At 41.5% G+C, this 12,513-nt stretch overlaps 1 protein-coding gene across 1 annotated transcript in view; it reads right to left on the bottom strand.

Moving 5' to 3' along the window:
* Positions 1–12,513, bottom strand: part of KCNJ2 (potassium inwardly rectifying channel subfamily J member 2) — a 97,177-nt gene that overhangs the window by 11,937 nt on the left and 72,727 nt on the right. The gene's annotated exons all lie outside the window — the stretch shown is intronic.

The following is a 12,513-nucleotide window of genomic DNA, read 5'->3' as shown; positions in this document are numbered from 1 at the left end:
TGCAGTGATATATGCTGTAAAGAAATACTTGCCAGGTTTTTTGGATTATACTGGAGAGAAATGCTCTGAAGCAATTAGTGGAGCTGGTGTGCTAGAACACACTGAGATAGAATGATGTGAAGCAATACTGGAGCAGATACTGAATCAGGAGCCAGGGTACTGATCTTTAAAGAGGGATGTTGTACTGACAATGTGCTGTCATCAGTTCCTGATTTAAATAGGACACCCTGAGTGCTGTTAGACTGGGTAAGACATGTGACCAGAATCCTGGGAGCAATGAATCATGTGATACAGTCCAAGATGGCAGCGCCCATAATGCAGAACAGTATGAACTGCCGGGAGTGGAACACCAACCACATTTACAGAAAAGTGACCACACTTCTCAGGGATGCCAAAGGTGACCATCAGGGACACAAATGGCAGTAAGGTGACACCATTGACCCGGTAATGGAGACATGGACCTCACTGTGTAACTCTGTTATACAGTGGAGCTGCTGAGAATTTTATTGACCAGACTATTGTTTCTAACTTGGCACTTCAAGTTGTGCCCCTATTTCCACACACTAGTGGTTTTCCATGATTTAATTAACAACATATTAAGAGATATCCTAGGTAGGTTTGTGGCAGTCTGCTTGGATGACATTTTGATTCTATCCAAGGGGTTTATATATGATGTGTCAGGTTGTAAAACCCGGAACTTCTAAACTGGTTTATGGTCACTATTTAAAAGGTCAATGCTTTTACTAGCAAGACATGGCTAGTATAAAAGCATTGCCATTTTAAATATTGGGCATAAACATGATCAGAAGTGCCGAGTTTACAACCCAACGCTTCATAAATAAACCCCAAGTTCCTGATGCAGCATTGGGATCAGCTCCTTTTGGTCCTTCAAAAATTAAGGGAAAACATCCTCTATGTAAAGTTGGATTAGTCCTGGGATATAAAATTTTGGCTAATGGGTTCTCCATGGTCTCCAAACAAATTAAGGCTATTTAATATTGGAAACCTCCCCTGAATCTCAAAGCTCTGTAAAGACTTCTTGGCTTCACCAACTATTATAGAAGATTCATTAGGGTCTTTTCTTCTATAGTTGTTACACTCACAGTTTTAACTCGTAAATAAGTTGACCCTACAAAAAAGTCAGAAGATGATTCTAGAGTCTTTGAAAATAGACTTTAAGACTGCTCCAGTTCATCATTATCCAGAACCTGTAATTCCCTTTCTGATTGAAGTAGATGATTTTGATGTGGAAGTAGGGGCTATACTTTCCCAAGTCAATCCGATAGATAACAAAGTGCACCCCTGTGAATTCTTTGCAAGGAAGTTCTCTGCAGCAAAGACTAATGGTATACAATTGGGAAGCAGGCTGCCTTAATACCGGCAGCCGGCTTCCCAACTGTCATATCCCGGCAAGGGTGAAATGCCGGGCGTCTAGATGTAGACGCCTGACATTTCCCCGATGCCGGGAGACCGGTGCCCGGCATCCCGATCGAAGGGATGCCGGGCACCATGAGCGGACAGCTGCGGTGGGGAGGGTTAGGTTTAGGGAAGCTGGGGGGGACTTAGGGTTAGGCACCCCCCCGGGGGACTTAGGTAGCGGGGAAGGGGGGGCTAGGGTTAAGCACTTAGAGGGGGGATTAGGGTTAGGCACTTGGGGGGGAGGTTAGGGTTAGGCACCCCTAAGGAGGGTTAGGGGGTTAAGTTAGGTTAGTCAATACTTACCTATCGACGATCAGGATTTCCAGCACTGTCAGGCTTCTGCTGCAGGCAACTCTGCTGTGGTCGGCCAGGCGCTGCCGGGAATCGAACTGATTCCAGACTAACTATGATTTGGGAAAAAGGGAATTAATAGCTTTGGTTGGAAGGAGCTAGACATACCATTACCAACTTTTTTGGGGGGTCCCCACCTCCCCTGAGATCCCTGGCTTGGGGTGATAATGATTTGGCTCTGGAGACTCGGTAATATGGTCTCCTGGCTGTGGCATTACACCTCGGACGTTTTGGGTCCAGTGCTGGATCCAGTGCTGGTTTTAAAAATAAGGGGACCCCTATGCAATTTTTTCTCCCTATATTTAAAACCAGGACTGGCCCTGCAGTCTGGCGCTGGTTCTAAAATTACAGTGGAACCCTGCTCATTTTGTTCCCCAGTAATTTTAGGAACCAGGACTGGCTAGCAAGTCCGGGGCTGGTTATGCTTTTGGGGGGGGGGGTACGTCATTTTCTTGATTAAATTAACCTGTTTTTTTACAGGTACAACACAAGCAGCTTACACATATGTCACTGATATGTGCAGGCTGCTTGCTAGGAAGAGTTAGGAGAGAAATCACTGCAATCTCGGGTGAGATAACTCACTTGAGCTTAAAACTTGACCTACAGCACCATCGGCAAACTCGTTTAACCTCAAATCGCCTGTTTGTAAATTTGAGAGATAAAAAGTGATTAAATCACCTGCGCTCAGGCGATCTGGAGCAAGATGAATCTCATTGCAAATCGGGAAAATCTTGAATCTTAGTAAATTTACCCCTAAAGATTAGATGGAGGGGGTGGGCGACATGACAGATGGAGGAAGGGGAATGTCAGAAGTGGGGATGGTGGGGATGGTGCTGGGCATAGAACAGGGCCTGATGATTATAGGAGTGATGATAAGGGGAGGAGCATAACAAGATGGAGTGTGTGTGACAGATAATAAAGGTGAGTAGTTTTTATAAAGCTTTTTAGCTGTATAATAAATGTGACATTGTTGTATGCTAATGTAATGGATTGGTAATGATGCAATTTCAAATTTAAAACTGAACTAATGAATGATGGTGACATAAAGGAAAAGGCACCAGCCATTTAGTGAAATCTCATCAGATTTTACAGTTCAGACTGCAGAATCGTGTCCTAGGTATATATGGCAAGTCCTCACTAATCTATCCCCCTAACCTACTACATGACCGACCCTGAGCTAAACTCCAATTAAAGACTCCACCAGCAAGAGCAATTCCTTCTCTGACAATACAATGCAGGTGCTTGGTTCAGAAAATCACATTTACCTGCCTGAACAGTAGCAGTTTGATCATGACTAGGTCAGTGTAAGTAACTTGATATTCATAGTTTCAGAAAAGGGTGGAATTCTGGGAAGAAAACAAAATGTTGAAGACCTATAATAGTGGGTACCAATTTGATAACCACACAACTTTTAGAATTTATAATTTATCATCTACGAACTTATGTAATATAAAATAGATTAAGGGGCCTATTCATCATTACATAATTATCACAAGTGATAATTAGGTGTTAAACTTGCTGCGAGTTTAAAAAATGTTTTGTAGGCATTCATCATTCCTCCCTAACAAAAGTATCACTTCCGAAAAACTGCTCTTTTTGTGGAATCGTTTTTTTGGAAAAGTGATACTTTTCCCCCTTACCACCGAGATATCCGTAAAGATTACCTCACTGCCCAGACCCCCTTCACCCCCATAGTCGCTGGTGTCCATCCTTAACCCCCCTCCTCCACTGCTCTATGTGACCCTGGCCATGCTGCATGTATATTTTCTAGCCCCCCCTAACCTCCGCGCCCACCAGTGTCCATAACCCTGCGGCCCCCCCCTTTCCCGCAAGTGGCCGCTAGTGTCCGTCACCCGCAGGTGTCCTTCACCCCCCCATCACAGCCCCGGGTATTCATTCCCCAGCGCAAAGCATCTGACCCCCCTTCCCACCGCGGCTCCCTTGCGTGGAGGCTGGGGAATGAACACCCGGGGCTGCGGGGGAGGCTTAGTTATGGGGTCGCCGGTGTTCGTCAGTCTCTTCCCTCTCTGGTGTCTCTCACCACTGCTCTCCCCCTTATAATCTTCCTCCAGCTCCCGACAGCACAAGCTCCCCCCCACGGCAGAAGAGCACAGGAGGGAGCCAGTGACAGCCAGAGACGCTGGAGGTAAGTAAACAGATCCCTTTTGCTGCACAAGCTGCCGTGTAAACTGCAGCTTGTGCATGTTATCGGATGCTGTACGCCATCTCAGGGTGGTGAATAGCATCACTGTCAAGTTCCAAAAAAAATGCTTTTTCGGAACTTGATGAATTTCATAATTGGGAAAGATTTCTGGACTGCACAACCTGACTATATATATGATGGGAGGTGCTACCTGATGAGACTAATTGCAGGCACAGAAACAGACAAATCTCAGGTGCACAACTCCAAATTATTGATAATATATATATAAATGCAATAAAATTTTGCAATCAATAGAAGTTTTTAGTATAATCATGGCCAAGGTTATGGGCCTACCCACCATATCCATATAATAATTTCCACATTCCCATACTAAATTATGGGGACTGTGAAAATTATCCGGGCAGAATTGTAACCAGGAGATATCAGTGAGATATCCTGTGTTACATGCTTAATGAATAGCCCTGAGCCATAATTTTTACAAAAGTATGGGAAAATTTTCATTTTCACCCTCTTTTGTAAGAATTAAGTGATGATGAATTGGCCCCTAAACCATAAAGATAACACTAATCTATTTAATAAATGAAAAGGGATTTATAGGTAAAGATATATTACTCATACAGCTGTGACACACACCTAACCTCAAACCGCGCCAAATAGCCCCATTTGGTGCACTACAGACTTTGCGCTTTAGGCACATCAAGAGTCCCAACAAGGACTTTTTCTCTTAATATGCATCTTATTCATATCATTAATGCAACAAGAGTACAATGCAAGAGTACACTGAATACTGTTGTTGGCATTTCATGTACTTCTGTGTGTGCTCAGTCGCTAATCTGGGTAAAAAGGAAAAGGACAGTGTTCCGATATGAGCGACGTTCGCCAAGCCTCGTGCCATGTATTTTTATGTTTAATCTGTGACTTTGAACCAATTCCTTTGCAACAAAAGTACTAATCTAGTGTGTCTGGCACACTGTAAGTGAATTTGTATTTGGCTTAGCTGCAAATAAGATAAAAAAATCAGGAAAAGGTATAAAAGTATGGGGGTCACATCACTACCCATGGCAGAGCATCTAAATCACACCAAGCATCTCGCGCATGTGCTACAAAAAAGTTACACAATTGCAGAGCATTAAATAGTTATTTAAACAATTAAGAACTAAATATACGGATAATGATTTACTAGTATTAAATAATTATTTTTTCTACAAAGTGTTGGCTTAGCCATGGGTGTCAGATTTGATCCTAATGCTAATAAGTTGTATGTTTGTGTCTTGAGTAGGGGGAAATCTGATCTCATAGCATAGATTTACTGTGTAGCCAATATTTTCTTTGTTTGAAGTGTGAGTAGTGTGGGGCAGGAAGCTATTTGTTCGTATCTAAATAATAATCCTTATAACATAAAATTCCCTTTTGACAAGTGAGTTGAAGGTACTATTTAATGTTATTTTCTAGATTTTACTTTCTATAAAATTTAATATATATCTTATAAAAATATAAAGATTTAGGCCCAAATGTAATAGGGTGAGAGCTTGGAAAATGTAAGAGAAAACTTTCACATTTTTAAACTCAGCCAATGTAATAAAGTCACAGAACATGCAAACTTGCGTGATTTTCAGATTAAAAAAACTCAAAATTTAAGCTCTCATCCAGGTGTTTCCTATATTGAAAATACAACTCAATCAATGTATTAGTGTTATAGTTTTACTGCTAAACTCTCACATTTTCTAAACTCTCACCCTATTACATTAGGCCCTTAATATGGGTTCGACATATTAAAAAGTTTCAAATTACAGTAAACCGACAGACTAAACATTGAGAAGAGCAGTCACTATCATTATAACTGACTTAATAAAATATTGTTGGGACAGTTTATTAGAGTGAAAGAAAATTTACCGAAGAACATAACTTAAATTTACAGTCTAATAAGATGAATAAAATATTTATTATGTTATTCTCCAACTATAATCAATAAATCATTATAAGATGTACAAAATATTAAAATAGAAACTCTTGTTATGCCAAACAATAATAAAAACAGTCTAAAAAAATAAGAATAATATGAGGGTAGCATTTGTCACAAGATAAAATGTGGTTCATAAAATATGTAGGATATTTTTTAAAAACCATTGGAAACTGTTTATGAAGGATCCATTTTTTTCAAAGGTGATTTCATACAAACCCTACTTAATATGCAGAAAGGCCCCCAACTTAAAAGACTGATTGGTTAAGAGTGTACTTCCAGAAATAATAAAGAAATGTCACATAAATGCAATATATTTTCATAGATGTGGCATATGAAATAAAGCTATTTTAATTATTTTATTTTTTTTAAATCCTCATTTACTGTGAATTGTTTATTCAATTAGAGGTAAGTTGGGACTTGTGAGCTCATTGTGAACTCGACAGCAAATTGCATTTGCAATTCAATTGCAAACTTGATTTTTCAGAGGCTATTTAAATTTTTTTGTGTGCACAACAGGTGAAAAGGAACGGAAATATTTTATTTCAAAGTAAAAATGTCAAGACACAGCGGAGAACCTCTGGTACACGCCTCCCAATGAATAATCATGCACTTGGAGAGTTTGAATAACAAAATTTGGCCAATACAGACATGTCAGTTTTCAGGTGAATTTCTTTAAAAAGCTCAATAATGAGCTAAATTATGTGGGACAGGTATATGGAGGAGTTGTATTGATGAGAGAGGGGTTTTACAACTTGGAGATGAGAGATAAAAGTGTTTATTCCAACTTTTACCAGACTTGTATAAAAACACTGAACTATTACTATACAGACATGTTTCTGTATCCCAAAATGCTGGAAAGGCTTTGATTTGGTGAAAAAAACTTGCTATCATTTTTCAACCATTAATAAAAAGAGCAAAAATCATCCATTTGACACCTTTTAAGAACCTCCAGTACTCCTTATGGCCACTAACAGCTTTCTATATGGTCCTGTTGGAATGGGATTGTATTACCGGCGGTTCAAATCCCTGCAAGGAGAGACCAACAGGCTGAAATCCTGATAGGCTTAGGAAATACTCTAACCCTCCCCTCTCCCCCTCCTAACCTGTCTTTAGGGGTGCCTAAACCTAATCTCCCCCCTAGTGCCTAACCCTAACCTCCCCCCATTAGTGCCTAAACCTAACCTCCCCTCCCCAGTCCCTAAACCTAACCCTCCCGGGTGGGGGTGCCTAACCCTAACCTCCTCCTGGTGGTGCCTAACCCTAACCCCCCCTTCCCCTAGCCCCACCCTTCCTGGGAGATGCCTAACCCTTTGTCCCCCGGTGTGCCCTAAACCTAACTCTCTCCCCCCACAGCCAAGATAACGGGTGGCTGTACTTACCTCGATTGGGCCCATGGCGTTCTGTACTTTGGTGCTTGGATTATGACAGGTGTCGGTATCTTGACACCTGTCATAACTCCTTAGCTGGCGTTTCAGCGTTGGGATTGTGACCGGTCATGTTATCTCAGTTGGCACTTTTCTTGTGTCCAGGGAGGTTTCCCCATTTATTCATGCACTTCTCCCAGGACAATATTTGTAAATAAGTCACACAACCTCACCATGAGTACAACAAATTGCCATGTCTAATTGAATCTTGCATTTTTTGGGAGCACGCATTCACGCAATGTAGGAGAGTTTCATGAAACAAACTCGCTTTCACAAACGTGCTCATTGAATTGACCCGTTAGGGGCATATTCAATTGGGGGCAAGAATAGCAAAAATCCTGCACCTGCTGGATGTTTCTGCAGGTGCGGGATTTTTGCTATTCAATTAGGAGCAGGGTTTTTGATTTTTTTTTAGTGCCAGGAGGTTTTCTTTTGAGCACCTCCAGAGCATGACCACTTTTTCCAAAAATCCACAATTTTTGGAAAAATAGTCGGGAAATGCTCTGGGACACCAGCGGCATCCGTCCTAATGACTAATTAAGTAATTGGAAGTTTCCAATTAGCTTAATTAGTTAGTAATACTCACCTTCTGAAGTGCTGTCTTCTGCATCCAGTGTTGGGACCCGGTCTCCTGCAGCAGCGGTGAGTATGTCAGTGTGTGTGAGTGTTTATGGGTGAGTGTGTGTGTGTGCATGAGTGTGTGACCCCCAGTGTGTTTGTCCCCAGTGTAAGTATGCCCCCCCGAAATGGGTGCTTTGAGAGCTACATTTCCCAGCAGCCCTTGTGCTTCCCTGCAGCCCACGGGACTCCCAGCAGCCCCCTCCCCAGTGAGAAGATGGAGGGGAGGCCACCGGGAGCTGCAGAGACCACCAGAGACCCCCGGGCAGGTAAGTGTAATTTATTTTTATTTTTTTACACAGCGCAGGGTGTTCAGCGCTGAAAACCCCACGGGCAATTTTTTTATTGGATACCTCGGGTATCGGAAGCGCGTATACCAGCGGTAATCCAAAATTGGGCGGAGGCAGTGCAAGGTTTTTTTCCTCGCTATACCTCGCGCCCAATTGAATATGCCCCTAAGAGTTTACTCAAGAACATAACTTATTTATTACAGTGTGAATGCAATAAGCAATATGGAGGAGGAGCATACATAGAGAAAGCTATGGAGGGCCATTCTGTGTGCTTATATTTTTCAAGTGTACTCTATTGAGTCCTTGAAATCTTTATGCACATTAAGGGGTACTGGAGGTATACTGTACTATTTTAGCAAAGATGGAAATGAGGTATATTTCTGCTCAAAGCTGTAATATTTGAACTCAAATTGTTTCTGTAGTGATGTTTGAAATAAGACATACTACTTTCATATAAAACTGTTTAGTTTGCAAATAACATACTATGATATATATTGCTTAAAGTTGCTTAGAAATCTAGTTTAATACTTACCTACATTAAATAAAGATTTCCTCATTTATAGGGGGAATTCAATTAGCGGTGTTAACTTTGCATTGGTGAAAAAGGGAGGTAGCCTCTGGCTTTATTGTCTGAGGCTATTCAATTAGTCTCCTGTTTTCACCCGAGCCCCTTTTTAACGAGTGTTAACAAGGGATGTTAAGTGCAGTTAATGAGTGTTAACTCATAGAGTCCATGAAAAAATCACGGACCTATGCGTTAACTGGGTGTTTTATCGGGGACTTCTGTTCGCATCTCAGGAGACCCGAACAGAAATCCTGTCAGGAGACCCGAACAGAAATCCTGTCAGGAGACCCGAACAGAAATCCTGTCAGGAGACCTGAACAGAAATCCTGTCAGGAGACCCGAACAGAAATCCTGTCAGGAGACCCGAACAGAAATCCTGTCAGGAGACCCGAACAGAAATCCTGTCAGGAGACCCGAACAGAAATTCCTTTTAACTCCGGGCTAATTGAATAAGTTCCGGCGATCAATTAGCACCACTTAACTTAACTTAATTGAATCCCACCCATAGATGGTTATAACATAACAATATCCATTTATAATTGAATATGAAGTTAAATATTTATTTTTATATTTAAAATGATCCATACCTATAAAGTGGAATATAATGTCAAACAGTAAAGTATAAGATGGTCCTATGAGAAGTAGAGTCAAAGAAGGTATAAATGCAGATATAGGTCTACCACTTATTGACTTCTATTGCAATAAATATTCCTAATGGAAATGGCATCCTTATGCCAGAGTGATAAAGTACCAACCAATCAGCTCCTAACTGTCAGTTTGCTGGCTGTGTTTGAAAAATGACAGTTAGTAGCTGATTGGTTGATACTTCATCACTCTCCACTGTATCTCTCTCCAAGGCTTAGTGCATCACCCCCATATTTTAGTGTATATAGTCATCCAGGTGATTTGCAAATTGTTGGATAAAAAAAGATAAATAAACCACATTAAAGGCACTTAAAGCTATATGCCTCAATAAGTGAGGTGGCAGCATTTAATCTATAGAGAGCAGTTCATATAACAGGACCATAAGAAGTGACGTGGCACATTATGTTTCAGTATTAGGCATTTGGCACCAGCCGAAGGAAGGAAGCATATAATTGGCAGGTGGTGTATGAAAAAGTAAACAAACCACGTCATGGGATGAAACGCGCCATAATAAATAACTTGGGACTGTCTTACTAATCCTGGTATATAAGACCTGTTTTACTAATAGAAAAGAACACGGAACTCAAGCATAATGAACTCAAGCAACATGGCATAATGAAATTGGCTTCAGGTAATTCCCTTAAACAAGACCAGGATGTGTATTGTGTCTCCCAAACTAATATTATTAAGGTATAGAAATTATAAATTTTTGGTATGTGGGCAAACATATCATAGTATGGTAGTTTTGGGGTTTTTCAATATGTTTGTATGAATGGATATGTTTGATGAAGTCAAGGGTTTATGTCAGGCTACTGTTTCTCTTTTTCATAATAATAGCTCAATGGAACAAGGACCTTTCCTGCTTTTTGTGCCTACTCATTATTTACCTTGTGTGTACCCCATAAGTGCATACAGCTAACATTACAATGTTTCCCCATCTAAATAAATCATATACACTGTGACAAAAACACTGGAAAGATTGTGGAGGGGAGAGATCTATGCCCCAGGTTTGTAGCTGCTGTCTGGTAGACAGCAGCTGATTAGCAGCTTTGATTGGCAGACCACATGTGGGAGGCTGACAAAGGGTGTGTTAGTATCTGTGGTCAGAGGCCTGTTGACCTCTGTTTTTTGAGAGGGGTGTTAGGTCTTTCCACTCTAAAAGAGGGAATCATTTTGTTTAGTTAGAGCTGAACAGGCCAGTATTTACTTTTATGTTTTGTTGATTTTTCTGCTGCTAATAAAACTACCTGCGAATACTTATACCAAGGTCCTGGTCTGGTGTACTACTACTTGGCTGCTGCATAACAAGTGCAACCATTTACCCCAGGAGACGGCATCCTTACCCTGATCTTGCTACAAGTCATACATGTAAATAGATGTTGAAAATTTCACAAAATAATTTTCCTACAATTTTGAAGTGAAGGAATAGAGAACCGTCTATATTCTTGTCCTAATGCTGAGATGCATCTTACCTGTCGAAGCTGCAAAACATGACTGGATGTTGGGTTTAGCAAAAGATGATGTAAACATTCCATAATTATTAAAGGTATACACCAACGTTTTTTATGTTTTAAACATATCAATCTGATTCTGTGCCATTGTAAATTGATAATCAGCACTTGATTCAGCAGCTGCTTACTTTATGAAATTATTAGGCCTACAGGTCAAAATATTGCACTGTCTACAATTTCCAAAAATACCACAGTGTAGTTAAGTCCTAGAACATACTATTTATTTCCCTTTCTTGTGAACTGCACTGAACTGCTAATGGGTTTGAACTGTGATGACACCTGGGAAGTGTTTATACAGCTGTAATTAGTGAGCTACGGCTTGGCTCTATCATTTAGGTAACCTCTTGTTTGCCAAAAAGAGCTGGGTGGTTCTGAAGAATAATTTCTAGCACAGTCTGACACTGAAAAACAGAGAACAATAAAGAGTTGTCTAAGATAGCATAGTTTGGACTAGGGCTGTAGATCAGCCCTGGCAGTTTCCCCTGTATGCGCACCTTAGGCATACGGGGGCGTGTCGTGAGTCATACGGGCCTTGCCTCACGTCTATTCCGGGCCGAGCAGAGCACCGGGAGGCGGTGCTGCTTGGCAAGGGTTTATTACCGAATCATCATGTGCGCACCGACCCATCACTGCCGCCACCGTGGATGGAGGGTGGGGACGCTTCAAGTTGGACAGGTGATTTCCAGCCTGTACAGCGGTAGCCACACTCTTCAAGCCGGCCCAGAGGCCATCGGCCCTTTTGGCATTTGCCAGAAGTGCCAGATGGCCAGTCCGGCCCTTTACCCAGTTTAAAGCTTTGGTCCTAGAAATAGCTGTCCTTAAAAATATTACTATATTTCATGACTGAGCAATTGCACAATGCAATGCCTCAAAATCTGGACATCAATATGAAATGACTGTCTAAAAACCTGTTTACTAACTATCTGTTTTCACCATCAGAGGCGTAACTACACTTTTTGGTGCCCTGGGCCTAGAAAGAGCATTGGTGCCCCACCCCCTATTTTCAAACAAAAGAGGGGCATAAGACACATGCCCGAAAAAAGGGTATGGCCTCATGGGAAAGGGGCATAACAAATTTGATTTGTCCCATACAGTGATTAAGGGGTACCGATCCCACTGTACAACTGTTATCCAGCTGTCACTGCCAAATATAGTGTGAATCCAATATCAGCGGTGGGGAGATCTGTGTATGGTACACTCACCAGCAAAGGTCTTTGAGGTGGTAACACCTAGGTCAGGAATTGGTGGCTGTGTTCAGGGCTGCCATCAGAAATTGTGGGGCAGATAGCTCCTTGTATAAGGTGTCTGACTGCCATGTCAGAGGTGATAGGTTTGAATCCCATGTATGACAGTATTTAGAAATGTGTGCGTTAAATAGAAGAGGATGTGACTGAAGGTGCTTGGGGAGGTGGCCATATGGAGGCAGCGTCGGCCAGGGTGGAGATAGGGGTGATAAGGAGATGCCGGGGATAAAAGAAAAGGAAGCTACAAGTGAGAATGATTATAAACATGTCACACCACCCTAGGTATATCCCTTTTCACAACAACAGATGAATTAACAGG

This window comes from Taudactylus pleione, unplaced genomic scaffold (genome assembly GCF_031769625.1).
Source record: "Taudactylus pleione unplaced genomic scaffold, aTauple2 ptg000016l, whole genome shotgun sequence".
Lineage (NCBI taxonomy): Eukaryota > Metazoa > Chordata > Amphibia > Anura > Myobatrachidae > Taudactylus > Taudactylus pleione.
This window is presented reverse-complemented; position numbering and strand designations above follow the sequence as displayed.